A 27,921-nucleotide genomic window follows, 5' to 3' on the forward strand; every position below is an offset into this window, starting at 1 on the left:
AGGATTTTCTATCTGTACATTGAAAATATGTGGCCATTGAAAGGAATAATCAGAAAACCAGAATTCCTCAAAGTGGAATCTTGAAAATATGATTACCAAAATTAACTTTGAAATTTCATGGAAGTCTAAAAACTAGAAGCAGCCAAGGACTGAATTAGTAACCTGGAAGATAAATTGAAAAAAAAAAATTCCAAAGCTTAGATATGCGATGTAAAAAGAGATGAGAAAGAGAAGGAGGCTGAGGAGAGATCCAAGCAGTTTACCCTCTGTGCGCTCCAGTGGGAGTCTCAGGATGGAAAGAACGCAGAGGACATAACTTTTTTCAAAATAGAAAAATGATTCGGGTTTTCAGATCGAAAGGGTCCATCTGGATACATACTGGTGAAATTTCTGCCCTGCAAGGATAAAAAGAATATCCTTAAAGTTCTCAGAGCAAATACAAGCTTGTCTGTGAAGTCAAACTGGATCAGACTCCCATCAGCAATGCTGGATTTTGAAAGACAATGGGGTGGGGAGTTCCACATTCTGAGGGAAATGATTTGAACACCAAAATATATCCCAGCGAGACTAAGCGTAAAAATATTTTCAGATGCAGGGAAGGAGTCAGAAAGATTGTCTTTTAAATACTTTTTCTGGGAGAGTTACTTACAGCCATACTAGAGCCAAGCAGAAACAGAGCCGAAGAAAGAGGAAAATGGGGGATCCGAGACACCAATCTAGGAGGATAGCCTATGACGATGACAGTTGCTTCACGTGCTTAGACAGCAGTGAGTCCAAATTAGAACAGGAAATCAGAAGGATCCATGGAAACAGTCTTCAGGAAAAAGTGGGTAACACTACACAGACCTTGTGATTAGGATCTGGAAGTGTCACTATAGCTTGTTATCAATGACACAGTGGTGTAAGTCTATCTTTTTTTTCCACAACAGAAAGAATGGCCACTACATCATCTGAGAAACAGAATAAAACGCTCTACAGGAAAGTCATGGTCCAAATATGAAGCAAGCTGGATTTTGAACAGTTGGTGTAAAACAAAGTGGTGGACTCTCAGAATTAAATGCATTTGAATTTGTAATGAGTAGAGAGTATAAACATTTCCCTGTGTTGACTGTGGTTCTTTTACTCCTGAAACTGGATTGCTGTTTTTATAGCACATTATTCTTTAGAGATCAGAATTTCCCCCCAATAATTCTTTTGAAGAATCATCCAGGGAGTAAACTTAGATATAAAGTTTTGTTCTCATTTTCTCTTTTGGTTTCCCTGTCAAAAAAAACATATGATTTTGTTGATTTTAGCATAGCAAAGGTGACCTTGGATTTTGACCGAATAGTCACCTAAACCTGAATATTTGGAAACAAACTGTGGCCATTAAGAAGCATAAGCTTTAAAAAACATGCATTGACACTAGTGTCAAAGCTTCATGTTTTAGCAATTTATTTGAAGAGTTCCTTAGTAACTAATAGCTTGTTTTGAAGAAATATGTACATAAAATTCAGCTCCTTTAGTTTCACTTCATCTTTTTTTCCTGCTAAATCCAAGTAAAATTAAATGGAATAATTTTTAAAGAAATATTTACAACAGCTTTCTCTGTATTGTGGGATTGGAATGATTGGAATATATACGATTTTCCTGACTTTCCTACCAAGAATATGTGTTGCTGTTAATATGAGAACATCCCATAAAATTTAACAAGAATAGACTTTTTCTGCTAAGGAAGACCTTGTTCATGCCCCACTTTCCACTAATCATTACTATCAGTCTTGCAAACTCATTTTTGAAAGGAGCTCACCTTCTTACTGATAGCAGGTATAGCTTTGCATATTGATTGCTCCTACCTGTAAGATTTTTGGTTTCTCAAGGACTAGGCCTGGGTATCTACACCATTGCTAGTCTCCTGATGGGCTCAGCACAGCCTCAGGCTGCTCCCACTGGGTCCTGGAAGGCATCCTGGGTAGAGGCAGAGCTGCTTGGCCTGCACCCCAAGCTCTTTCCCAGAGCCCCCTGTGGGGTGAAAGAGAAGGGAAGGCAGTAGATTCAGGCTCACGCAAGCATGGTAATGGAATCCACAGGGCAATAGCTTCAAGTTCTCCACACCAATCATTAGGCTTTCAAAATTGCATGGAGTATAAATTAGAAGCCCAAATCCTTACCTATGTGTTGAATCAGCGCAATAAACAAATAATCAAATGGTAGGAACAGACTAAACTCAGAGCCTCTTCCCATGAATAGTATTTGTGGGCACAAAGCATTTTTTGGAGAAGTGGAGCAGCTCCCATGTTTGTAGAGATTTAGGAAATGGTCACAAGGGAGTGAGAAGACAGCGAACACAGGAAACTCTGAAATGCTCGTGTTCTCATGGAAAAAGCCTTTCATGGAAAACAGATAATTACACAAAATTTTCTTCCTCCCCTTAAACCATGGACCCTTCTCCTTGCCACGCTTTCCTGCAGACAAGGAAGACCTCCAGAAGAGAGTAGGAAGAAGGAAAGGAGAAAAGGGAGATAGGGCCTGGGAGCTTGAGATGAGGATGAAACTCTGAGAAACAGGCAATACTTCAAACTGGACAGTGAGTCATGCAGGGTGGAGCAGGTCAGAGCTGCTAACTTACTGTTTGAAGGGCTAAGAAACTTCAAAATGATTCAGTTTTAAATTAGGCTATTTGTGAATCTCCTGTTTCCTTGCTCAGACCCCTGGGGATCAGTTGGGGCAGAGGATGAAGATAGGACCCAAGCCAAGCCCGTTTGCTCATGACTTTGAACAGGCACATCTCTCACTAGGACACTCCAGTTCATTACAAAGCAGCAGGCAGCAGGTCACGGAAGGAAAGAAAGAAAAGGAGGAGAGGAGCCAAGAATTAGAAAACCAATGACTTAAACTTCCTGTGCTCGCTTGGCCAGCATGCATACTAAAATTGGAACAATGCAGAGAAGATTAGCATGTCCCCTGTGCAAGGATGACACACAAACTCATGAAGCATCCCATATTTTTTCAGAGATGATGAAAACGTTCTGGAGGTGGACAGTGGTGGATGGTTGTACAACAACGTGAATGCACTTAATGTTATTAAACTATACACTTAAAAATAGCTGAATGTGATGATCACTGGGTTTTATATAAAATTAATGAATCACTGAACACTACACCATAAAGTAATGTACTGTATGTTGGCTGATTGAATTTAAATTTAAAAAATTTTTTTAAAAAGTTCAAAAAAATAGCTGAATGGTAAATTTTATCTTATATTTTACCGCAATTTATAAAAAACAAACAAACATGGCCCCTAGGATTGGATAAAGATGTCAAAAGGAAAAATCAGCAAGTAAAAGTCATGCAATTAACAAAATAAGAGCAGAAAAAAATCTAAAACACAAATGCAAGCCCTCAGTCATTGTGGATACCACGGTATCAGCATACACTAGTGGAAAGAGCTAACTTGGCTATTACTTGATTCAAAGTCTCACTCTGCCACTTACTAGCCATGTGACCTTGGACAAAACACCTAAATGTCCTTGAACTTGTTTCTTGCTTAAAATAATGAAATGACTTTGGACTCACAGACCTATTGGGAGGATTAAGATATTATAGGCAAGGCATTTAACATAGTAAATGACTCGTACTAGGCATTCACACTGTGTTTCCTTTCCCTTTCTGCATGTGGAAGATTGCAAAAGCAATGTGTTGTGGGACACAGAATCTAACTTGAAAGATGGTAAGGATAAATTTTTAAAAAATGAAATTATACGGAGATAGTATTTGGGCAGTAGTTCCTGAGAGAGGCAGACCAGGTGTAGAAAGGACCCTCTCATTGCTGAAAAAGACTTAAGACTTGTTACTAGAGTACTGAGTTAGCTGTTGTAACTAAGTAACCACCCCCCCTCCAATACGGTGACTGAAATAAGACGGAAGCTTATTTTTCCTCTGTATAATACTCCAGAGGTAAGCTATTTAAGGCCGACAAAGCAGCTCTGTCATTCTCAACACACAAGATTTCCATCATTGGATCCAAAGTGGTTGCTTTAGAGTCTTGACATCATCTGGGTAGTGGAAGGGTTTGGGGGGAAGGGCCAGTGGTGGCATCTACCTTTCTTTTTAAGAGTATGACTTAGAAATGACACACCTCATTTTTCCACCCACACCACATTGACCAAATCCTTGCTGTAAAGGATGCCAGGGGAAGTAAACTCCAGCTTGAGTCCTATTACTAAGAAGAGGAGTTTGGATGTCGCTGTATACTTAGCCATCTCAACCACATAGCTCACATTATATTTTCTCTAGTTTGCAACCACCGACTTTCAAAATAACAAAGCTAACACATTCCCCCAAATGGAAGCATAATTTCTTGCTTATTAATATATTCAGTAAATATTTATAGACTACTTCTATGTGTTAGGTACGATTCAAAACATCACAGATACAGAAGACTGCAAAACAGATGAAGTTCCTGATGTCATTAAGCTAAATTTTGGGGTGCCTGGCTGGCTCAACTGGTAGAACATGTGACTTTTAATCTCAGAGTCATAAGTTCAAGCCCCATGTTGGATATGGAGCCTATTTAAAATAAAAAAAAAACCCAAATGTCATTAAACTAAATAGGGGGAGAAAGTAAACAAAAATTGGTAGAAAAACACTAGATACCAATAAGTGCAAAGATGAAAACTAAGGGATGTGGGAACAAGCAACCAGATGTTTATTTAGATGGGGTGGTTAGGGCTGCCCTCGCTGGGGAAATGATGTATAAGTTGAACCATTTGAAGAACAGGAAGCAAAACATGCCAGGAATGGGGAGCTTCACGTGCAGAGGTCCTGATGGGGGAAAGATCCAGAAGGGTTTGTGGTACATAAGGGCCAGTGTGGATTTAGCAGGAGAGGGACAGAGAATGTAATGTCAGGAAGGAAGGCGGGAGCAGTTTGTTCTTTGGCATTTCCCAGTGCTGAGGACAGTGCGCATAGGTCGGTACACCATGAGTGTTTGATAAATGAATAAGCTAGAAGATAAAGATCAGAGGCTGTTGGCAAGTAGCCTCTAATTCATAGCTGTCCTCTGCTATGGATTGCCCTCTGCTTATGCTACACCCATCGCTCAGCCCCTGTCTCTCAGAATCTCAGACTCTTTTTATCCTTGGAGTTGCTTCCACTGTCTTTGGTAGCCTGATGTCCTCTTATTAAAAATGGAGTTAGGGAAGGAATTTGGGAAGGAGATAGATATCTGAATACAAAGATTACGTCTCCTTTTTGGCTTTCTCTGCTCTTTGCTAAATAGCTCTAGTTCTCTTAATTTTTCTCTGTGTGGTTTTCCAGATCTGGAACCAGCCTAACAACCTGATACTTACAAGTGTCACGTTTGGAGAGATGATACGATTAATGGAGTGCGGAGATGGGGTGGTCGTCAAGGCTGTAACCTTTGGAGCCAAACTTCCTGGTGTGAATCCCAATTGTTATTGTTTGGGTCACTCTGAGTAAAGTACTAAATCACTCTGGTCATCTGTTTACTTTCTATTAAGTGGGGGTTAATGGTGATTTCTGACCATGAATTGAAAGAATTAATATTGTTAAAATGTCCATGCTACCCACAGTGATCTACAGATTCAGTGCAATCCCTATCAAAATACCAACACTACTTTTCATAGAACGAGAACAATTAATCCTAAAAAACTGTACATAATCACAAAAGACCCCAAAGAGCCAAAGCAACCTTGAGAAAGAACAAAACAGCTGGAGGTATCCAGATTTCAAATAGGACAAAGCTACAGTAATCAAAAAAGTATGGCAGTAATAAAAAAAAAAACAGACATAAAAGATGAATGGAACAGAGTCCAGAATTAAACTCGTGCTTATATGGTTAATTATAACAAAGGAGGGGTGCCTGGGTGGCTCAGTTGTTAAGCACTTGCCTTCAGCCCAGGTCATGATCCCAGGGTCCTGGGATCGAGCTCCTCATTGGACTCCCTGATCAGCGGGAAGCCTGCTTCTCCCTCACCCGCTCCCCCTGCTTGTGTTCCCATTCTTGCTGTGTGTCTCTGTCAAATAAATAAATAAAATCTTAAAAAAAATTATAATGAAACAAGAATATGCAATGGGGAAAAGATAGTATCTTTCCATCTATTTTTGTCATCTTCAATTTCTTTAATCAGTGTCTTATAATTTTTGTATTACTGGTGTATCACCTCCTTGGATAAATTTATTCTTAGGTATAATTATTATTTTTGATGCATTGTTAATGGGATTGTTTTCTTAATTTCTATTTCTGCAACTTTGCTGTAAGTGTACAGAAACACAATAGATTTCTGTACATTAATTTCATTTCTTGCAACTTTATGGAATGCATTTATTCCAATAGTTTTTTTAGAGAGTCTTTAGGGTTTTCTATGTAAAATATCCTGTCATCTGCAAATAGTGACAGTTTACTTCTTCCTTATCAATTTGAATGCCTTTTGTTTCTTATTGCTGTGGCTAGGACTTATGGTACTATGTTGAATAAAGGTGGCAAGAATGGACATCCTTGTTTTGTTCCTGATCTTAGAGAAAAAGCTTTCAGCCTTTCACCATTGAGTATAATGTTAGTTGTGGGCTTGTCATAGATGGCCTTTATGATGTTGAGATATTTTTTCAATACTCTCTTCATTGAGTTTTTACCATGGATATTGAATTTTGTCAAATGCTTTTGCTGCTTCTGTTGAGATGATCATAATTTTTATCAATCATGTTGATTGATGTGTGGATTTTTCAGATTAAACCATACTTGCATCTCTGGAATAAATTACACTTGATTGTGGTGAATAATCCTTTAAATGTATTTGGTAATGGATTTGATTTTCTACTATTTGCATCTATGCTCATCAGGAATATTGACCTCTAATTTTTTTATTTTTTTTATTTTTGTATTGTCTTTGATTTTTGTTTCAGGGTAATGCTGGCCTTGTGGAATGTATTTGGAAGCTTTCCTTTCTCTTCTATTTTTTGGAGTAGTTTGAGAAGGATAGGTACTAACTCTTATTTAAATGTTAGATATATTTCACCTGTCAAGCCATCTGTTCCTGGACTTAGTGTTTTGGGAATTTTTTGATTACTGATTCAATTTTGTTACTAGTGATTGGTCTATTCAGATTTCCTATTTTTTCTTGATTCAGTCGTAGAAGATTGTATATTTCTAGGAATCTATGTCTTCTAGGTTGTCCAGTTTGTTGGCATATATTTTTTTCTAGCAGTCTCTTATATCTTTTGTATTTCTGTGGTGTAAGTTGTAATTTCTCTTACATTCCAATTTTTAGTTTTCTGGTGTTTTTTTTTTTTTTTTTTCTTTATGAGCCTCACTAAAGGTTTATCGTGTTTATTATTTCAAAGAACCAGTTCTTGGCTTCATTGATCTTTTCTATTTTTCATTCTCTTTTTATTTGTCTCTTTTTATTTAGTCTCTTTCATTTATGATCTGATCTTTATTATTTCCTTTCTTTTAACTTTGGACTTTGTCTTTCTTTTTCTAGTTCCTTTAGGTGTAAGGTAAGATTGTTCATTTCATATTTTTTTGTTTCTTGACGTAGGTCTGTATTGCTATTAACTTCCTTCCTAGAACTGTTTTTGCTGCCTCCCAAAGGTTTTGAACTGTAATATTTACATTTTCATTTGTCTCCAGTTATTTTTTTTATTTCTCTTTGATGTATTCATTGATCCATTGGTTGTTTAGTAGCATGTTGTTTAGCCTCCCTGTGTTTGTATTTTTTCCTTTTTTTTTTGTTTTTGTTTTACTGATTTCTAGTTTCGTACTGATGCAGTCGGAAGGTTCTTGATATTGTCCTCTAAAAGTTTTTGGGAATATTTCATGGTCTAATATATGATCTATCTTGGAGAATGTTCCATTTGCAACTGAAAAAAATGCATATTCATTTTTGGATGGAATGTTTTGTATATATGTTAAAACTCTCTGGTCTATTGTGTTGTCAAAGCCTCTGTTTCCTTGTTGATTTTCTTTCTGGATGATATATCCATTGATATGAGGTGGAGTGTTCAAGTCCCCAACTACTATTGTATTACTATCAAATTTTTCCTTTATGTCTGTTAATATTTGCTTTATGTAATTAGATGCTCCAATGTTGGGTACATAGATATTTATAATTGTCATATACTTTTGTTAGATTGATCCTTTTATCTTTATGTAGTGCCCTTCTTTGTCTCTTGTTACAGTCTTTGTTTTAAAGTCCATTTTGTCTAATATAAGTATTGTTACCCTGGCTTTGTGTGTGTGTGTGTATGTGTGTGTGTGTGCGTATCTGTGTCTGTGTGCATTTATTTGTATAGTACATGTTTTTCTATCCCTTCACTCTCAATCTGAAGTGAGTTTCTTATAGGCAGAATACAGACGGATTTCTTTTTTTTTTTTTTTTTTTAATCTGTTCAGTCACCTATGTCTCTTGGAGCATTAGGCTGCTTACATTTAAAGTAGTTATCCATATTGCCATTTTGTTGATTGTTTTTTAGTTGTTTTTTGTAGTTCTTTTCTGTTTATTTTTATCTTGCTCTCTTCCTTTGTGGTTTTATGGCTTTCTTTAGTTATGCTTGGATCCCTTTCTCTTTATTTTTGTGTATCTGTTATAGGTTTCTGGTTTGTGGTTACCATGAGGTTCATATATAACATCTTAAATATATAGTAATCTATATTAAGTTAATGGTCATTTAAGTTCAAACAAATTCTAGAATCACTACATTTTTACTTCTCCTCCTTCATGTTTTACGTATGTGATGTCACATTTTACATCTGTTTATTTTGTGAATCCCTTAAAGCATTTTTCACAGATGCGTTATTGACCCTTGAACAACGAGGGTTTGAAATGCATGACTCCCCTCATATGTGGAAGTTTTACACTACAGGACTGTAAAGCATATTTCCTCTTCCTTATGATCTTTTTCTTAAATCTAAATTTTAGGTAGTTAACATACAGTGCAATATTGGTTTCTAGAGTAGAATTCAGTGATTTATCTCTTACATACAACACCAAGTGCTCATCATAACAAGTGCCTTCCTTAACACCCATCACCCATCTAGCCCACCCCCTACCCACCTCTCTCTATCAACCCTCAGTTTGTTCTCTATCATTAAGAGTCTCTTATGGCTTGTTTCCCTCTCTCCTTTTTTTCTTTCCCCTCTTCCCATATGTTCATCTGTTTTCTTTCTTAAATTCCACATATGAGTGAGATCACTTGGTATTTGTCTTTTTCTGACTGACTCATTTCACTTAGCATAATACACTCTAGCTCCATCCATGTCATTGTAAATGGCAAGATTTCATTCTTTTGGATGGCTGAGTAATATTCCACTGTGTATATGTCTATGTGTGTGTGTGTGTATACACACACACACACACACACACACACCAACCACATCATCTTTATCCATTCATCAGTCGCTTAGTGGACATATGGGCTCTCCATAGTTTGGCTATTGTTGATAATGCTGCTGTAAACTTCAGGGTGCTGTATCCGTTAGAATCTGTATTTTTGTATCCTTTGAGTAAATACTTAGTAGTGCAATTGCTGGATCATAGGGTAGTTCTATTTTTAGCTTTTTGAGAAACTGCCATACTGTTCTCCAGAATGGCTACAACACTTTGCATTCCCACCAACAGTGCAACCAACAGTGTCCCCTTTCTCTGCATCCTCACCAACATCTGTTGTTTCTTGTGTTGTTAATTTTAACCGTTCTGACAGGTGTGAGATGATATCGTGGTTTTGCTTTGTAGTTACCTGATGATGAGTGATGTTGAGCATATTTTCATGTGTCTGTTAGCTACCCGAATGTCTTTTTTTTGGAAAAGTGTCTATTCATATCTTCTGCCCATCTCTTAACTGGGTAATTTTTTTGGGGGGGGGGTGTTGAGTTTGATTAGTTCTTTGTAGATTTTGGATACTAACCCTTTATCAGATATGTCATTTGCAAATATCCTTTCCCATTCTATTTTGTAGGCTGCCTTTTTGTTTTGTTGATTGTTTCCTTTGCTGTGCAGAAGTCTTTTATCTTGGGGTGCCTGGGTGGCTCAGTCGTTAATTGTCTGCCTTCGGCTCAGGGCGTGATCCCAGAGTCCTGGGATTGAGCCCCACATCAGGCTCCTCTGCTGGGAGCCTGCTTCTTCCTCTCCCACTCCCCCTGCCTGTGTTTCCTCTCTCCCTGGCTGTCTCTTTCTCTGTCAAATAAATAAATAAAATCTTTAAAAAAGAAAAAAAAAAAGAAGTCTTTTATCTTGATGAAGTCCCAATAGTTCATTTTTGCTTATGTTTTCCTTGCTTGTGGTGATCTGTCTAGTAAGAAGTTGCTATAGCTGAGGTCAAGGAGGTTTCTCTCTAGGATTTTGATGGTTTCCCATCTCACATTAAGGTCTTTCATCCATTTTGAATTTCTTTTTGTGTATGATGTAAGAAAGTTGTCTAGTTTCATTTTTCTGCATGTTGCTGTCCAGTTTTCCCAAACACCATTTGTTGAAAAGACTGTCTTTTTTCCATTGGATGTTCTTTGCTGCTTTGTCAAAGATTAATTGACCATATGGTTGCAGGTCCATTTCTGGTTTCTCTATTCTGTTCCATTGATCTATGTGTCTGCTTTTGTGTCAGTACCATACTGTCTTGATGACTACAGATTTGTAATGTAGCTTGAAATCTGGAATTGTGATGTCTCCAGTTTTTTTTTTCTTTTTTGGAATTGCTTTGGCTATTCAGGGTCTTTTGTGGTTCCATACAAATTTTAGGATTGTTTGTTCTAGCTCTGCGAAAAATGCTCGTAATATTTTGATGGGGATTGCATTAAATGTGTAGATTGCTTTGGGTACTTATAGACATTTTAACAATGTTCTTCCAATCCATGAGCATGGAATGTGTTTCCCTTTCTTTGTGTCCTCTTCAATTTCTTTCATAAGTGTTCTATATTTTTAGAGTATAGATCTTTTACTCCTTTGGTTAGATTTATTCCAGTATTTTATTGGTTTTGGTATAATTGCAAATGGGATTGATTCCTTGATTTCTTTTTTTGCTGCTTTGTTATTAGTGTATAGAAATACAACAGATTTCTGCACGTTAATTTAATATCTTGCAACTTTGCTGAATTCATGTATCAGTTCTAGTAATTTTTTGGTGGAGTTTTTCAGGTTTTCTACATAGAGTATCGTGTTGTCTGCAAAGAGTGAAAGTTTGACATCCTTCTTGCCAGTTCGGATGCCTTTTATTTCTTTTTGTTGCCTGATTGCTGAGGCTCAGACTTCCAGTACTATATTAAATAGTAATGATGAAAGTGGATATCCTTGTCTTGTTCTTCACTGTAGGGGAAAGGCTCTCAGTTTTTGGCTTCGTAGAATGAGTTTGGAAGTTTTCCTTCCATTTCTATTTTTGGAATAGTTTGAGAAGAATAGGTATTAACTCTTCTTTAAATGTGTGGTAGAATTCCCCCAGGACATTAGTCATCTGGCCCAGGACCTGTTGTTTGTTGGGAGATTTTTTTATTTTTGATTACTGATTCAATTTATTTTTCTGGTTATGGGTCTGTTCAAATTTTCTATTTCTTCCTGTTTCAGTTTCGGTAGTTTGTAAGTTTGTAGGAATCTGTCCATTTCTTCTAGGTTGCCCAGTTCGTTGGAATATCATTTTTCATAATATCCTCTTATAATTGTATTTCTGTGGTATTGGTTGTGATCTGTCTTCTATCATTCATGATTTTATCTATTTGAGTCTTTTTTTCTTTTTGATAAGTCTAGCCAGGGGTTATCAATTTTATTAATTTTTTCAATAAACTAGCTCTTATTTTCATTAATCTTTTCTGGGATTTTTTCTTTTTAGATTTTATTTATGTGAGAGAGAGATAACAAGAGCATGTGGAGAGCGAGGGGCAGACGGAGAAGCAGACTCTCCGTTGAGGATGTGAGTCTCAATCCTGAGGTGAAGGCAGATGCTTAACTGACCAAGCCACCCATGTGTCCTGGTTTTTTGTTTCTATATCATTTATTTCTACTCAAATCTTTATTATTTCCCTTCTTATGCTGGCTTTAGGCTTTATTTGCCATTCCTTTTCTAGCTCCTTTAGGTGTAAAATTAGGCTGTGTATTTGAGACTTTTCTTGCTTCTTGAGGTAGGCCTATATTGCAATATACTTCCCTCTTAGGATTGCTTTTGCTGCTTCCCAAAGGTTTTGGCCTGTCATGCTTTCATTTTCATTTGCTTCCATGTATTTTTTAAATTCTTTTTTAATTTCCTGGTTAACTCCTTCGTTCTTTAATAGGATGTTCTTTAACCTCCAAGTATTTGAGGTCTTTCCCAATTTTTTGTGGTTGACTTTAAGTTTCATAGCACTGTGGTCTGAAAATATGCATGGTATGATCTCGATCATTTTGTACTTGTTGAGTGCTGATTTGTGACCCAGTGTGCTATCTATTCTGGAGAATGTTCCATGTACACTTGAGAAGAATGTGTATTTTGCTTTAGGGTGAAATGTTCTGAATATATCTCTTAAGTTCATCCAGTCCAGTGTGTCATTCAAAGCCATTGTTTCCTTGTTGATTTTCTGCTTCGATTGTCTGTCCATTCTTGTAAATAAGGTGTTAAAATTTCCTGCTATTATTGTATTATCATCAATGGGTTTCTTTATGTTTGTTATTAATTGATTTATATATTAGGGTTCTCCCAAGGTGGGGGCATGAATATTTACAATTAGTTAGATCTTCTTGATGGATAGAACCCTTAGTTATGATATAATGCCCTTCTTCAGCTGTTGTTACAGACTTTGGTTTAAAATCCAGTTTGTCTGATATAAAGTATGGCTACTCCGGCTTTCTTTTGACATCTACTGGCATGACAGATGGTTCTCCATTCCCTCACTTTCAATCTGCAGGTGTCTTTTGATCTAAAATGAGTCTCTTGTAGGCAGCATATAGATGGATCTTGTTTTTAATCCATTCTGATACCCTGTATCTTTTGATTGGTGCATTTAGTCCATTTACATTCAGAGTGAAAGATATGAATTTAGTGTGATTGTGTTACCTATAATTTGGTGTTTCCGGTGATGTTCTCTGGTCCTTTCTAGTTTTTTTTTTTTTTTTTAAAGATTTTTATTTATTTATGTGACAGAGAGACAGCCAGCGAGAGAGGGAACACAGCAGGGGGAGTGAGAGAGGAAGAAGCAGGCTCCCAGCGGAGGAGCCTGATGTGGGACTCGATCCCAGAACGCCAGGATCACGCCCTGAGCCAAAGGCAGACGCTTTAATGACTGCGCTACCCAGGCGCCCCGGTCCTTTCTAGTTTTTGTTGCTTTTGGTCTTTTTTTCTCCACTCAAGGAGTCTCCCTTAAAATTTCCTGCAGGGCTGGTTTAGTGGTAATGAACTCCTTTAGTTTTTGCTTGTCTTGGAAACTCTTTCTCTGTCCTTCTATTTTGAATGACAGCCTTGCTGGATAAAGATTTCTTGGCTGTATATTTTTCCCATTCTGCACACTGAAAATTTCCTTCTATTCCTTTCTGGCCTGCCAGGTCTCTGTGGACAGATCTGCTGTGAAACTAATTTGTCTTTCCTTGTATGTTAAGGGCCTTTTTTCCCTTGCTGCTTTCAGGATTCTTTCCTTGTCTATTTTGTTGAATTTCATGGGAGTTCTCTGTGCTTCCTGGATTTTGATGTCTGTGTCCTTCCCCAAATTAGGAATTTTTCAGCTATAACTTTTTTTGACTTAACCTTCGGCCCCTTTATCTCTCTCTTCATTTTCTGGGACTCCTATGATACAAATGTAACTACATTTACCAAGTCATCGAGTTCTCTAAGCCTACCTTCGTGGTCCATTACTTTTCTCCCCCCCCTCCCCCCTCCTCTTCCTCTTCTTTTTAAGATTTTTTTTTTTTGTCAGAGAGAATGCACAAGCAGGGGAAGGGGCAGGCAGAGGAAGAAGCAGGCTCCCCGCTGAGCCAGGAGCCTGATATGGGACTCAATCCTGGGACCCCAGGATCATGACCTGAGCTCAAGGCAGATGCTTAATCGACTGAGCCACCCAGGCATCCCCATCTTCCTTCTGCTTTTTGACTTCATTATTTTCCATAATTTTGTCGTCTGTATCCCAGCTTTGCTCCTCTGCTTTGTCCATTCTTGTTCTTATAGTCTCCATTTGTGTTTGCATTTTGGTTATAGCATTTTTAAAATTTTGGCCTGACTAGATTTTAGTTCTTTTATCTTTGTAGTAAGGGATTCTCTAGTGTCTCCCATGGTTTTTTTGAGTTCATCTAGTATCCTTAAAATTGTTGTTTAAAATTCTAGTTCAGACATCTTACTTATGTCTGTATTGATTAAATTCCTGGCCGTGAGTTCTACCTTGTGTACTTTCTTGTGGGGTGAATTTCTCCATCTCATTGTTTCATCCAGAAAAGAAAGAAAAACAACAAGTAAAACAGTAAAACCCAACAAAAAACAAACAGCGAAGAACAGAAAAAGAAAAAAAAAAAAAACGAGAAAAACAAAAACACAAAACAAGAAAACCAAAAACCAAAAACAACAAATAGATCCCGAGTGTGTTTGATCTGTTGTTAAAAGAATTTAGATATCAAAATAAAAAATATAAAATAAAATGAAAGTAGACAAAAAAAATCTATATTAAAAGTATGCATATAAAAATTAAAATTAAGAAAAATTTTAAAAGGAATTGGAAAATATAAGAAAATAAATGAAAAAATAATAAAAATAAAAGAAAGAATAAAAGTAAAAAGGAAGCTCAGGGGCGCCTGGGTGGCACAGCGGTTAAGCATCTGCCTTTGGCTCAGGGCGTGATCCCAGCATTATGGGATCGAGCCCCACATCAGGCTCTTCCGCTATGAGCCTGCTTCTTCCTCTCCCACTCCCCCTGCTTGTGTTCCCTCTCTCGCTGGCTGTCTCTCTCTCTGTCAAATAAATAAATAAAATCTTAAAAAAAAAAAAAAAAGTAAAAAGGAAGCTCAATCCTATTTCCCCTAGAGCTGAAGCTTTGCAGCACTTTATGATCAATAAACTTGCTGAGATCTAGTTGTTTGTGCTGGTCTTCTGGGGGAGGGGCCTGCTGCACTGATTCTGAGGCCTGCTTGTTTCAGTGGAAATGTTCTCCAGGGCTCTGGGGGGTAGGGGTTTGTGTCAGCAGCTTGGCCTCCACTAGGTGGGGTTGTTTTGCTCCCCAGAGTCTTTCAGCTCTGATGCCCAGGATGAAAATGGCTGTGCCCAGCTGTCTAACCCTGGAGCTGAAAGTTTGTGCCGCCTAATCTTCATTGAGACCTCACAGAAAAGCAATCAGTGACCCTGTTTTTTTCCTTGGTTTCCATCTGAACCCTGCATTCACCCTGCCTGTGTCTGAGCCTTTTTATTTCAGGTGCATGACTGAGTTTCAAAACTCCAAATTTCAGGGATACCCTTGGTGCAGACCTGCACTGTTCCTCTTGGGAAGGGTATCCCCACACTTGCTGTCTCGTCCCAGAATGTGGTCCCGTGACCACACATTGCTTTGCAGTTTATAACAGAAAGCCTGCACCAAGACCCACTGCTCTGGGCCAGCTTCCTGGTCTTGTGACTGGGAGTAGCGCTGCACTTTGGCACCACCCATTATTTCCGCAAGCAGGGTATCCTCAGAGCACCCTGTCACTCCTCGGATTCTGCCCCTCTTCAACACCTGAGCACCTTTAATTCAGGCATGTCCCCCACAGTAGTGAACTTAAAAGTTGAGATTTTGCACTCAACCAATTCTAATACTTTGTCGTAGCCTCTGTAAGCAGGCTCCCTCCACGCCGCCCCCACAGCTGTGTCTCCCCCAAGTGAACTTCCGCACTTTCTACCTTCCAAAAGGTGGTTGCTTTTCTACTTGTAGACTTACAGTTTTTGTTCTCTCAGAACTCTGATTGACTTCTGGGTGTGCAGAATAATTTGATAACTATTTAATGCTGTGTTCAAGGGGTGAGACAAGCTTAGGGTCCTCCTGTTTCATCATCTTAACGCCTCTCCCTCTTCCTTATGGTCTTAATAACGATTCTTTTCTCTGGCTTACCTTATTTTAAGAATACAGTATATATACATACAATATACAAAATGTGTGTTATTCAACTATCTGTGTTATTGGTAAGGTATCTGATTCACAATTAGTAGTGGAGATTTGGAGAGTAAAAAGTTATATTCAGGTCTTCAGCTGCACAGGAAGTATCTCTAACCCCTGCGTTGTTCAAGAGTCAACTGTAATTGATTTTACTATTTTTGTCTTTTAATCTTTATACTAATTTTGTAAATGATTGATCTACTTTTACTATATGTTTGCTTTTACCAATGATGTTTTATTTCATTTCATAATTTTCTACTTACGGTGTTTTCTTTTCCACTTAAAGATGTTCCTTTGACAGTTTATTGTAAGCTAGTTTAGTGGTGAAGAACTCCTTTCACTTTTATTTGTCGGGGAAACTCATTATCTCTCCTTCAATTCTGAATGAAACCTTGTGAGATAGAGTTTTCTTGGTTTTAGGTTTTTCCTTTTACCACTTGGAATATATCATGAAACTCCCTCTGATGTATAAAGTTTCTGCTGAAAAATCAGCTGACAAGTCTTATGGGATTTTCCCTGTGTGTAACGAGTTGCTTTTCTCTTGATGCTTTTTAAGATTCTCTCTTTATCTTTAATTTATGTCATTTTAATTATTATGTGTCTTTGGGTTCATCTTGTTTGGGGTTCTCTATACTTCCTGGACTTGGATGTCTGTTTCCTTCCACAGGTTAGGGAAGTTTCCAGCTATTTCTTCAAATTTTTTTACCCTTTCTTCTTCTCCTTCTGAGATCCCTATAGTGTGAATTAACATTACTCCTGATGTTGTCCCAGAAGTCCCTTCATCAATCTCATTAAAAAATTTTTTTTATTGCTGTTCAGTTTGAATGCTTTCCATTACCCTGTCTTCCAGATTACTGATCTGTTCTTCTGCATCCTCTAATCTGCTGTTGATTTTCTCTAGTGCATTTTTCAGTATCAGATGTAGTGGTCAGGAATTCATCAGTTTCATATAACACCCAGTGCTCATCACAACACATGCCCTCCTTAATGCCCATCACCCAGTTACCCCATCTCCCCACCCACCTCCCTTCCAGCAACCCTCAATTTGTTTCCTATAGTTAAGAGCCTCTCATGGTTTTTCTTCCTCTCTGATGACTTCCATTCAGTTTTCTCTCCCTTCCTTTATGATCCTCTCTGCTGTTTCTTATATTCCACATATAAGTGAAACCATATAATAACTGTCTTTCTCTGATTGACTTATTTTGCTCAGCATAGTACCCTCCGGTTCCATCTACGTCAGTGTAAATGGTAGGTATTCATCCTTTCTGATGGTTGAGTAATACTCCATTGTATATATATTTACCACATCATCTTTATCCATTCATCTGTCAGTGGACATCTTGGCTTTTTCCACAGTTTGGCTATTGTGGACATTGCTGCTATGTGCAGGTGCCCCTTCAGATCATTACATTTGTAACTTTGGGGGTAAATACCTAGTAATGCAATTGCTAGGTTTTAGGGTAGCTCTATTATTAACATCTTGAGGAACCTCCATACTGTTTTCCAGAGTGGCTGTACCAGCTTGCATTCCCACCAAGAGTTGTAAGAGGGTTCCCATTTCTCTGCATCCTTGGCAACATATGTCATTTCCTGACTTGTCAATTTTAGCCATTCTGACTGGTGTAAGGTGGTATCTCATTTTGATTTGTATTTCTCTGATGGCAAGTGATGTGGAGCATTTTTTCATGTGTCGGTCATTTGTAGGTCTTCTTTGGAGAAGTGTCTGTTCATGTCTTCTGCCCATTTTTGACTGGATTTTTTTTGGGGGTGTTGAGTTTAATAAGTTCTTTATAGATCTTGAATAGTAGCCCTTTATCTGATAAGTCATTTGCAAATATCTTCTCCCATTACATAGGTTGTCTTTTAGTTTTGTTGACTGTTTTCTTTGCTGCGCAGAGGCTTTTTATCTTGATGAAGTCCCAATCATTCATTTTTGCTTTTGTTTCCCTTGTCTTTTGAGATGTGTCTAGCAAGATGTTGTGGAGGCTGAGGTTGAAGAGATTACTGCCTGTGTTCTCTAGGTTTTTGATGGATTTGTATCTCGCATTTATTTAGGTCTTTCATCCATTTTGAATTTATCTTTGTGTATGGTGTAAGAAAATGGTCCAGTTTCATCCTTCTCATGTGGTTGTCCAGTTTTCCCAACACCATTTGTTGAAGGGAACCAGCCTTCAGCCGTTGGATAATCCTTCCTGCTTTGTCGAAGATTAGTTGACCATAGAGTTGAAGGTCCATTACTGGATTCTCTATTCTGTTCCATTGATCTGTGTGTCTGTTTTGTGTCAGTATCATACTGTCTTGATGATTACAGCTTTGTAATATACCTTGAAGTCTGGCATTGTGATGCCACCAGCTTTAGTTTTCTTGTTCAACATTCCTCTGGATATTTGGGATATTTTCTGGTTCTGTACAAATTTTAGAATTATTTGTTCCAGCTCTGTGAAAAATGTCAATGGTATTTTGATAGGGATTGCATTGAATGTTTAGATTGCTCTGCATATTATAGATATTTTAACAATATTTATTCTTCCAATCCATGAGCATGGAATGTTTTTCCATTTCTTTGTGTCTTCCTCAATTTCTTTCATAAGTGTTCTGTAGTTTGTAGAATACAGTCCCTTTACCTCTTTGGTTGGGTTTATTCCTAGGTATTTTATGGGTTTTGGAGCAATTGTAAATGGGATCAAGTGCTTAATTTCTCTTTCTTCTGTCTCATCGTTAGCGTATAGAAATGCAAATGATTTCTGTGCATGATTCATATTGCTGAATTCCTGTGTGAATTCTAGCAGTTTTGGGTGGAGTCTTTTGGGTTTTCCACATAAGCATCGTGACATATGTAGAGTGAGAGTTTGACTACTTCTTTGCCAATTTGAATGCCTTTTATTTCTATTTGTTGTCTGATTGCTGAGGCTATGCCATCTAGTACTATATTGAACGGCAGTGGTGAGAGTTGTGTTCCTGACCTTGGGGGGAAAGCTCTCAGTTTTTCTCCATTGAGAATGATATTTGCCTTGGGTTTTTCATAAATGGCTTTTATGAGATTGAGGTATGTTCCCTCTATCCCTACACTGTGGAGAGTTTTAATCAAGAAAGGATGCTCTATTTTGTCAAATGCTTTTTCTGCATCAGTTGAGAGAATCATATGATTTTTGTCCTTTCTTTTATTAATGTGATGGATCATGTTGATTGATTTGTGAATGTTGTACCCTTGTAGCCCAGGAATAAATCCCGCTTGGTCTTGGTGAATAATCCTTTTAATGTACTGTTGGATTCTATTGGCTAGTATCTTGATGAATATTTTGGCATTCATGTTCATCAGGGATATTGGTCTGTAATTCTCCTTTTTGGTGGGGTCTTTGGTTTTGGGATCAAGATAATGCTGGCCTCATAAAAAGCGTTTGGAAGTTTTTCTTCCATTTCTATTTTTTTGAAACAGCTTCTGAAGAATAGGTATAATTTCTTCTTTAAATGTTTGGCAGAAATCCCCTGGGAAGCCATCTGGCCCTGGTGGACTCTTGTTTGTTGGGAGATTTTGATTATTGCTTCAATTTCCTGGCTGATTATGGGTCTTCAGGTTTTCTGTTTCTTCGTGTTTCAGTTTTCACAGTTTTTAAGTTCCCAGGAATTCATTCATTTCTTCCAGATTGCCTAATTTGCTGGCATATAGTTGCTCATAATATGTTTTTAAAATTGTATTTCCTTGGTCGTGATCTCTCCTCTTTCATAATTTTATTAATTTGGGTCTTTTCTCCTTTCTTTTTAATAAGTCTGGCAAGGAGTTTATCGATCTTATTAATTCTTTCAAAGAACCAGCTTCTAGTTTCGTCAATCTGTTCTGTTCTTTTGGTTTCTATCTCATTGACTTCTGCTCTAATCTTTAGTATTTCTCTTCTCCTGCTTGATTTAGGCTTTATTTGCTGTTCTTTCTCAGCTCCTTTAGGTGTAAGGTTAGCTTGTGTATTTGAGACTTTTCTAATTTTTTGAGAAAGACTTGTATTGCTATGTACTTCCCTATTAGGACAGTCTTTGCTGTATTCCAAAGGTTTTGAACAGTTGTGTTTTCATGTTCATTTGTTTCCATGAATTTTAAAAATTCTTCTTTAATTTCCTGGTTTGACCCATTCAGTCTTTAGGAGGATGCTCTTTAACCTCTAAGTGTTTGAGTTCCTTCCAAATTTCCTCTTGTGTTTGACTTCAAGTTTCACAGCATTGTGGTCTGAAAATATGCAAGGAATATTCCCAGTCTTTTGGTACCTGTTGAGACCTGATTTTTTACCCAGTATGTTATCTATTTTGGAGAAAGTTCCATATGCACTTGAGAAGAATGTGTATTCTCTTGCTTTAGGATGGAATTCTCTGTATATATCTGTGAAGTCCATCTGCCCCAGTATGTTATTCAAAGCCCTTGTTTCTTTGTTGATCTTCTGCTTAAATGATCTGTCCATTGCTGTGTGGGGTGTTGAAGTCCCCTACTATTATTATGTTATTATTTTTGTGTTTAATTTGGTTATGAATTGGTTAATATAATTGGCTACTCCCAAATTAGGAGCATAAATATTTATACTTGTTAGATCTTCTTGTTGGATAGACACTTTAAGTATGATATAGTGTTCCTCTTCATCTCTTACTACAGTCTTTGGTTTAAAATCTAATTTGTGTGATGTGAGATTTGCTTCCCCAGCTTTCTTTTGAGGTCCATTAGCATGATAAATGATTCTCCACCCCCTCACTTTCAGTCTGGAGGTATCTTCAGATCTAGAATGAGTCTCATGTAGACAACATATGGATGGGTCTTGCTTTTTTATCCAGTGTGATACCCAGTGTCTTTCGATTGAAGCATTTAGCCCATTTACATTCAGAGTAACTACTGAGAGAGATGAATTTGGTGTCATTGTATTACCTGTAAAGTCCCTGTTTCTGTAGATTGTTTCTTTCTGGTGTGTTACTTTTGGGCTCTCTCTTTGCTTACAGGATCCCCTTTAATATTTCTTGCAGGGCTGGTTTAGTGATCACAGATTCTTTTAGTTTCTGTTTGTCCTGGAAGCTCTTTATCTCTCCTTCCATTCTGAATGAGAGCCTTGCTGGATAAAGTATTCTTGGCTGCGTGTTTTTCTCATTTAGTATCCTGAATATATCATGCCAGCCCTTTCTGGCCTGCCAGGTCTCTGTGGATAGGTCTGATGCCAGTCTACTATTTCTACCATTGTAGGTTAAGGAGCTCTTGCCTTAAGCTGCTTTCAGGATTGTCTCTTTATCTCTGAAATTTGTAAGCTTCACTATTACGTGTCAGGGTGTTGATCTATTTTTATTGATTTTGGGGGGTGTTCTCTCTACCTCTTAGACTTGAATGCCTGTTTCCTTCACCAGATTTGGGAAGTTCTCAGCTTTGATTTGCTCAAATATACCTTCTTTCTGCCTCTTTCTTTTTCCTCTGGGACCCCAATAATTCTAATATCATCTTGTTTTATGGTATCACTGATTTCTCAAAGCCTCCCCTCATGGTCCATTAGTTGTTTTTCTCTCTTCTCCTTGGCTTCCTTCCTTTCTCTCATCTTGTCTTCTATGTCACTGACTCTCTCTCTTCTGCCTCAAGTATCCATTTTAGACTGCATCTCAGCTAAAGCATTTTTAATTTTGGCCTGATTAGATTTTATTTCTGCTCTAAGAGATTCAGTAGTGTCTTTTATGCTTTTTTCAAGACCAGCTAGTACATTTATAATCGTTATACTGAATTGTAGCTTTGACATTTTACTTATGTCCATATTGATTAGATCTGTGACAAAGAGTATTACCTCCTGTTCGTTCGTTCTTTCTTTCTTTCTTTCTTTCTTTCTTTCTTTCTTTCTTTCTTTCTTTCTTTCTTTCTTTTTAAGATTTTATTTATTTGAGAGGGAGAGAGAAAGCACTAGAAGGGGCAGGAGCAGAGGGAGGGAGAAGCAGACTCCCCACGGAACAGAGAGCCCAATCCAGGGCTCAGTCTGAGGCCAAAATATAAATGTGAAGATGAAAATTAAGGGATGTCTGGGTGGGTCAGTCAGTTAAGCGGCTGCCTTCAGCTCAGGTCATGATCCCAGGGTCCTGGGATCAAGCCCTGCATCGGGCACCTTGCTCAGCAGGGAGCCTGCTTCTTCCTCTGCCTACTGCTTCCCTGCTTGTGTGTGCATGCGCTCTCTCTCTCTCTCTCACAAATAAATAAGTAAATAAAATCTTTTAAGAAAAAGAAAATTAACAAAGACTTAAAAACAAATCATTGATAAAAGAAGAAACTTGTTGAAAGGGAAAAAAAGGAGAATAGGAGAACTCTCGCCTGGATCTAAAGCCTGAAGCTAGAGGCAGGAGCCCTCCGAAAATCTCGACAAGTCTTGTGTGTACCTCTCGCCATACCTCAGCTCCAGACATGCTTCTTCACTGACAAGAAATATGCGGTAGATGATATTCCCTATTCAGTTCCTGCATCCTCTGAAGTTGCGGACTTTAGTAACATCAATAAATCGCTGGAGGCCAAAAATGAGTTCCACAAACACGTGGAGTTCGATTTCCTTATCAAGGGCCAGTTTCTGCAAATGCCTTTGCTGAAACACATGGAACTGGAGAACATGCCCTCAGAAGAGGTTGTGGAACTGGAATATGTGGAGAGGTACACTGATGCTCCGCCAGGGCAATGCTGGTTCCTTCTTGACTGGATCTGTTCATGCTGAGGCGCGGAGGAATGGATCTTGACTGGTTCTTATGATAAGACTTCTCAGATCTGGCCCTTGGAAGGAGAGTCAATAATGACAATCATGGACCACAGAGACATTGTAAAAGATGTGGCCTGGGTGAAAAGGGAGAGTTTGTCTTGCTTACTACTGAGCGCTTCTATGGCTCAGACGATTCTCTTATGGGAGTAGAATGTGGAGAGAAAGTGCAAGCCCTGCGCTGCTGCAGAGCTTGTGCTGGAAGCGCAGATTCTCTAGCTGTTGGTAGCATGGGAACTAAATTTTGCAGTGACTCCTGGGATAAGATGCTAAAGATCTGTTCTACAGTTCCTACAGATGAAGATGATGAAGTGGAGGAATCCACAAATCAGCCAAGAAAGAAACAGAAAGCAGAGCAGTCAGGACTAACAAGGACTCCCACAGTGACCCTCTCTGGCCACAAGGAAGCAATTTCCTCGGTTCTGTGGTCAGATGCTGAAGAAATCTGCAGTGCCGCTTGGGACCACACAGTTAGAGTGTGGGATGTGGAGTCTAGCAGTCTTAAATCAAGTTTGACAGGAAATAAAGTGTTTAATTATGTCCTCTATTCTCTCCTTTGTAAACGTTTAGCATCTGGAAGCACAGATAGGCATAACAGACTGTGGGATCCCCGAACGAAAGATGGTTCTTTGGTGTCGCTGTCGCTCACCTCACATGCAGGCTGGGTCACGTCATGAAAGTGATCTCCTGTCCATGAGCAGCAGCTGATTTCAGGTTCTTTAGATAACATCGTCAAACTGTGGGGTACAAGAAGTTGTAAGGCTCCTCTCTCTGATCTGCTGCTCACGAAGACAAAGTTCTGAGTGTAGACTGGACAGACACCGGGTTACTACTGAGTGCAGGAGCAGACACTACTCATGTGGGGCATGAAAGTGAATGGTACATTTGACCACAGAGATTGTTTCTGTAAATGAAGTTGATAAAAAATCCTCAGATTACATCAGCGATGGTTCAGGAAGCAGCTCAGCCTCTTTAAGTTTCTGTAGTGTTTTTATCTTTGATAATAGCTATCACCGTCTAGTTCTTTACTTCGTATTCATTATATAATAGTTTGTGTTATTAAAATATAAAATGTGACTTGCCTTCTCTGCCATATGCAGACTCTTGAAACTAAACTGATTTTTTTATTTCCTTTTCTAGGTATTCGTTTGAATTAAGATTTCTTTTGAAATGCTGTAAAAGCATTTATTAAAAATATAGTAATTGTCCAGATTTTTATTTCTAATGGGGAAACTTAAGTTTTCCTACGTTAGCTGTTTTAAAAAAAGTATCTTAAGGAAACTAATAAATTCTAATAGAGAAAAAATTAGAAATACAGTTTGCTTTGGGTAAAATAAGTGATGTCTAACTATAATAAGGCTTTGTGGGTATTCAGAACATTAAAACATGTAGATGCTGCCAACTGAGAGTTTGTTGAAATATTTTAAGTGAAGTACTTTGTATTAAAGATATGTTACAGTCCTTTAGAAATTGCATACACATTTCATGGTAACCAGGAATCTTTCTCCCCAACCTGTCCTTATAGAGAATAGAATCTTTAGACAAAACCTTTCAGTCAGTATTAGATAATAAACATTCTATAAATTAAAGGAGAAAAAGAAAATTTTAAACTGAAAGACTAAAGGCACATGCAAAAAACCCTCTACTTCTAAATAATATTTTCCTCTAGCGCAGTTTTTCGGTTCTGAGTAATTTATAAACTTGGTGTTTGCCTGAGGAGCCTGCTGGTCTTCTGGGGGCGGGGCCTGCTGCACTGATTGTCAGGTGTCTTTGCCTGGGCAGAGTTGTCCACCCCTTGCCAGGGGGCTGGGCTCAGTGTAAGCTGCTTTAGGTTGCTCTGTGTGGCTTTTGTTCCCTGAAGGCTTTTCAAGCAGCTTGAAAGGCTGGGGAAAAAAAGTAAAAAATAGCAGCGCCCTGATCTCCAGGCCTGGAGCTGAAGGATCGCAGCCCCCACTCTTCAGTGAGCCCTCAGGGAAAAGCAGTCCAACCCTTTCGTGTTTGCCAAACTCCCCAGACTCCTGTGATGCACACGGGCACCAATCCCCCCCCAGGGGAGGGAGAGGTGTCTCACCGCAGCCCCGCTGCTCCCTGGGCCCCTGTTCCGGCAGGCAGCGTGGCGTTTGCCTGATCCTGTGCCTGCCCATACAGCTCCTCCTGGGGGAAGGAGCTGGAACTCTCAGCAGTTGTTGCTTGCTGAGCCCCTGCTCGGAGAGCGGTTGCCTGAATGTGCTGTGGTTCATGGTTTATGGCATCACCCGGCTGAGAGGCCACTTGGGAGCTTGCTAATTGTAGCCAGCTTCCCTGCCCCAAAGCTTGTGAACTCTGCTGCACTCAGGCACCCCCGTTCTTTCTGTGACCTTGGGCATCCTGAGACCACACTGTCCCACCTAGGATTCCGCCCTGCTTCACCACCTGAGCACCTTTCAGGCGGGGACGTCTCTCACTGCGGCAGACTTCTAGAAGTTCCAATTTTACCCTCCGCTGCTTTATCACTCTCCAGTGGCTAGCTTATGGAGGCTTCCTCCCCCCGGGCTTATCTTCCAATAGATCCCCTCGGATTCACATCTCCACACCTCCTACCTTACAAAAAGTGGTCGTTTTTCTATCTGTAGACTTGCAGCAATTCTTTTCTTAGAGCTCAGGTTGAATTCACAGGTGTTCAGAATGATTTGATAGGTACCTAGCTGAATTCAGGGACCAAATGAAATGTGGGTCCCCTACTCTTCCACCGTCTTCCTTTGAGAGCTAGAAAGCATCTTCCTCATTTCAGTTATTGTATTCTTCAACTCTGGGGTGTGTGTGTGTGTGTGTGTGTGTGTGTGTGTGTGTAGAATATATGTGCATTTATTCTATCTTTATGTTGAAGTTCTGAGTTCATCCACTCTTATCTCAAGTCTGGTGAGCATCTCTATGACCATTACTTTGAACTCTATCAGGTTAATTGCTTATCTCTGTTCTGTAAATTTTCCCAGTTTTTCTTGTTCTTTCATTTGGAGTATAATCCTTGGTCTCCTTACTTCATTTGACTTTCTCTGTTCGTTTTACTGTTTTAAGCAAAACCTCTACCTCTTCCAGTCTTGAAGGAGTGGCCCTGTGTAGGAACATCACTGGTACAGACTGCGTGTGCCTGTTAGTGCTGGCTGGCTGGTGCTGGCGCGGCTGCAGGCCAGGAGTCCTGAGACACTCTGCACTGGGACCACCCTCTTGGAATGGCTTGAGTTGGAATGGGCTCAGGCCAGGTGTTCCCAGGGTGCTGTGCACTGGGGCTGCCCTAGTGGGAAGGTAGAGCTGAAATGAGCATGGGCTGAGCTCTTCATTGGGGCTACCCTAATAGGATGTCTGGAATGGGCATAGGCCAGAGATTTTCATACGGGGGGACACGCTGGTGGGATGGCTGGGGCTAGAGAAAGTGTGGACATGGGGTCCCCTTTGGGGGATTGTGGGAGCTTGTGTGGGCTAGGGTCTGGGCTCACTGAGGTGGCAGGCCAGCTAGAGCATCCAGATCCTACTCTGGTCTGTGCTATCAGAGTGGAGGCAGAATGTAAACAGTGGTGCTTGCCAGCACCTCTGACCCCAGAGATACTTCCAGCAGACACCTCACCATATGGCCCATGCTCTAGGATTAGTAAATGGGTTTCCTTCACATGTAGGCTAGTTGCCCTTTAAAAATTTGGTGGTGGTGGTGGTGGTTGTTTTGTTGTTGTGGGTTTTGTTTTGTTTTTTGTTTTTTACTGTGCCCCAGGCCAGGCAAATCACATGGGCCCCTCAGTGCTATCCCCACTCCTGCAGTTGGTAGCATCAGGAGTGGGGTTCCTGTCATAACTATGTCTCTGTCTTTCCTGATGCTCTCTATGTGATCCCTCAGCCCTTTGTTCTGCCGAAGCTGTTCAATCAGCCCTCAGTTCTTCTTCAGGAAGTATTGCTCTATGTGTGGGTATAGATTCTATATGTAGGACGTTCTTCCTACTCCACCATCTTGAACCCCGCCCCTGAAACGAAGGTTTCTACTAAATCGCTTGAGAGCAAAATCTTGCCTGAGTTGACGTGAACCTATTTGGCAGAAAAACTTGATATGAAACTATTAGCTTCTTTAACTCACTTTTAAAAATATTTGTGCATTTTCCTACAGGAATATTAATGTGTTTGATTAGCGGACAGCCCTAGACCCTGCTAAGGGTGTTATGTAATTTATAATGAATGGGTCATACTTTTTAAAAATGAAAAATTTTGAGTTCTAAAAGCATTGGTCCTCAAAAGGATCAGATAAGGGACTGTGACCTATTACTGTCCTTAAAACATAGCGGCTAGAATGAATGCAAGACGGGTTGTCATCAGTGTACCAGCTCGAAGTGAAGTAGTGGTGATCAGAGTGTTTGGGTGTCATCAAGTCATCCTAGAAACTCAGATTTTAGCCTTATGAGCAAGGCAATAAAATGTGGCTGGAAAGATACAATTAGGTAGATTTGCAGGGCTTTCTGGGAGATGCTTTCAGGGGAGTCCCAGTGGTTTCATGGATGGTTTCTGGTAAATGAGGACGTCTGGCAATAAGCAACAGAAGTCTATGTGAGCTAGCTCAAGCCAAAGGGTTCTCAAGGAACACAAGATGAAGGGGCAGCTGGCTCTTAGAGACGCTATGGAACCAGGAATTAAAGCCCCAGTGGAATTTAAGGGTTCCCTCACTGTCTTTTTTCTGCTTGTCTGCAAGTCCACTTTATCCATCTCTCTTGCTAACGAGCAGTTTTCTTTACTTTCCAATCTCCTTGGCAGAAAATGACCATTGCCAACAGCTCCTGTGCTGTATCTCCTCCATTTACCAGCACAGCCTGCTTGGGGTCTAGCGTCTCAGTTTAAATTCCAAATTCCTCAGGAGGGGACGTTGTCAGGTCCAATAGGCTATAGGGGTGTTGTGGCTAGAGGAACAGGGGTATTTTGTCCAAACATGGGTCCTCTCTCAGTTAACTATGTGGATGAGGAGGAGATGGGCAACTCCTGGTAAAGTGTGTCAAGGTTGGAGAATGGAAGGTGGGGCAGATACTGCCCTCTGCCACAAAAAAAAAAACACACACACACACACACAAAAACACACACATGCACACACGCATGAGATGCGTGAGCTTGGGCTGCTATAAC

The 27,921-nt window shown here is 39.3% G+C and overlaps 1 long non-coding RNA gene, 1 other non-coding gene and 1 pseudogene across 10 annotated transcripts in view; all 3 read left to right on the plus strand.

Moving 5' to 3' along the window:
- LOC148110420 (uncharacterized) overlaps positions 1–27,921 on the plus strand; it is a 191,319-nt gene that overhangs the window by 101,048 nt on the left and 62,350 nt on the right. The gene's annotated exons all lie outside the window — the stretch shown is intronic.
- LOC148110421 (ribosome biogenesis protein WDR12 pseudogene) lies at positions 695–27,877 on the plus strand (annotated as a pseudogene).
- LOC123789717 (U6 spliceosomal RNA) lies at positions 2,882–2,988 on the plus strand. Its single transcript, XR_006778882.1, has one exon. It is a non-coding gene; the product is annotated as a U6 spliceosomal RNA (small nuclear RNA).

The sequence above is a fragment of the Ursus americanus genome, chromosome 3 (genome assembly GCF_024610735.1).
Source record: "Ursus americanus isolate L20-20 chromosome 3, mUrsAme1.1.p, whole genome shotgun sequence".
NCBI classification, from domain to species: Eukaryota; Metazoa; Chordata; class Mammalia; order Carnivora; family Ursidae; genus Ursus; species Ursus americanus.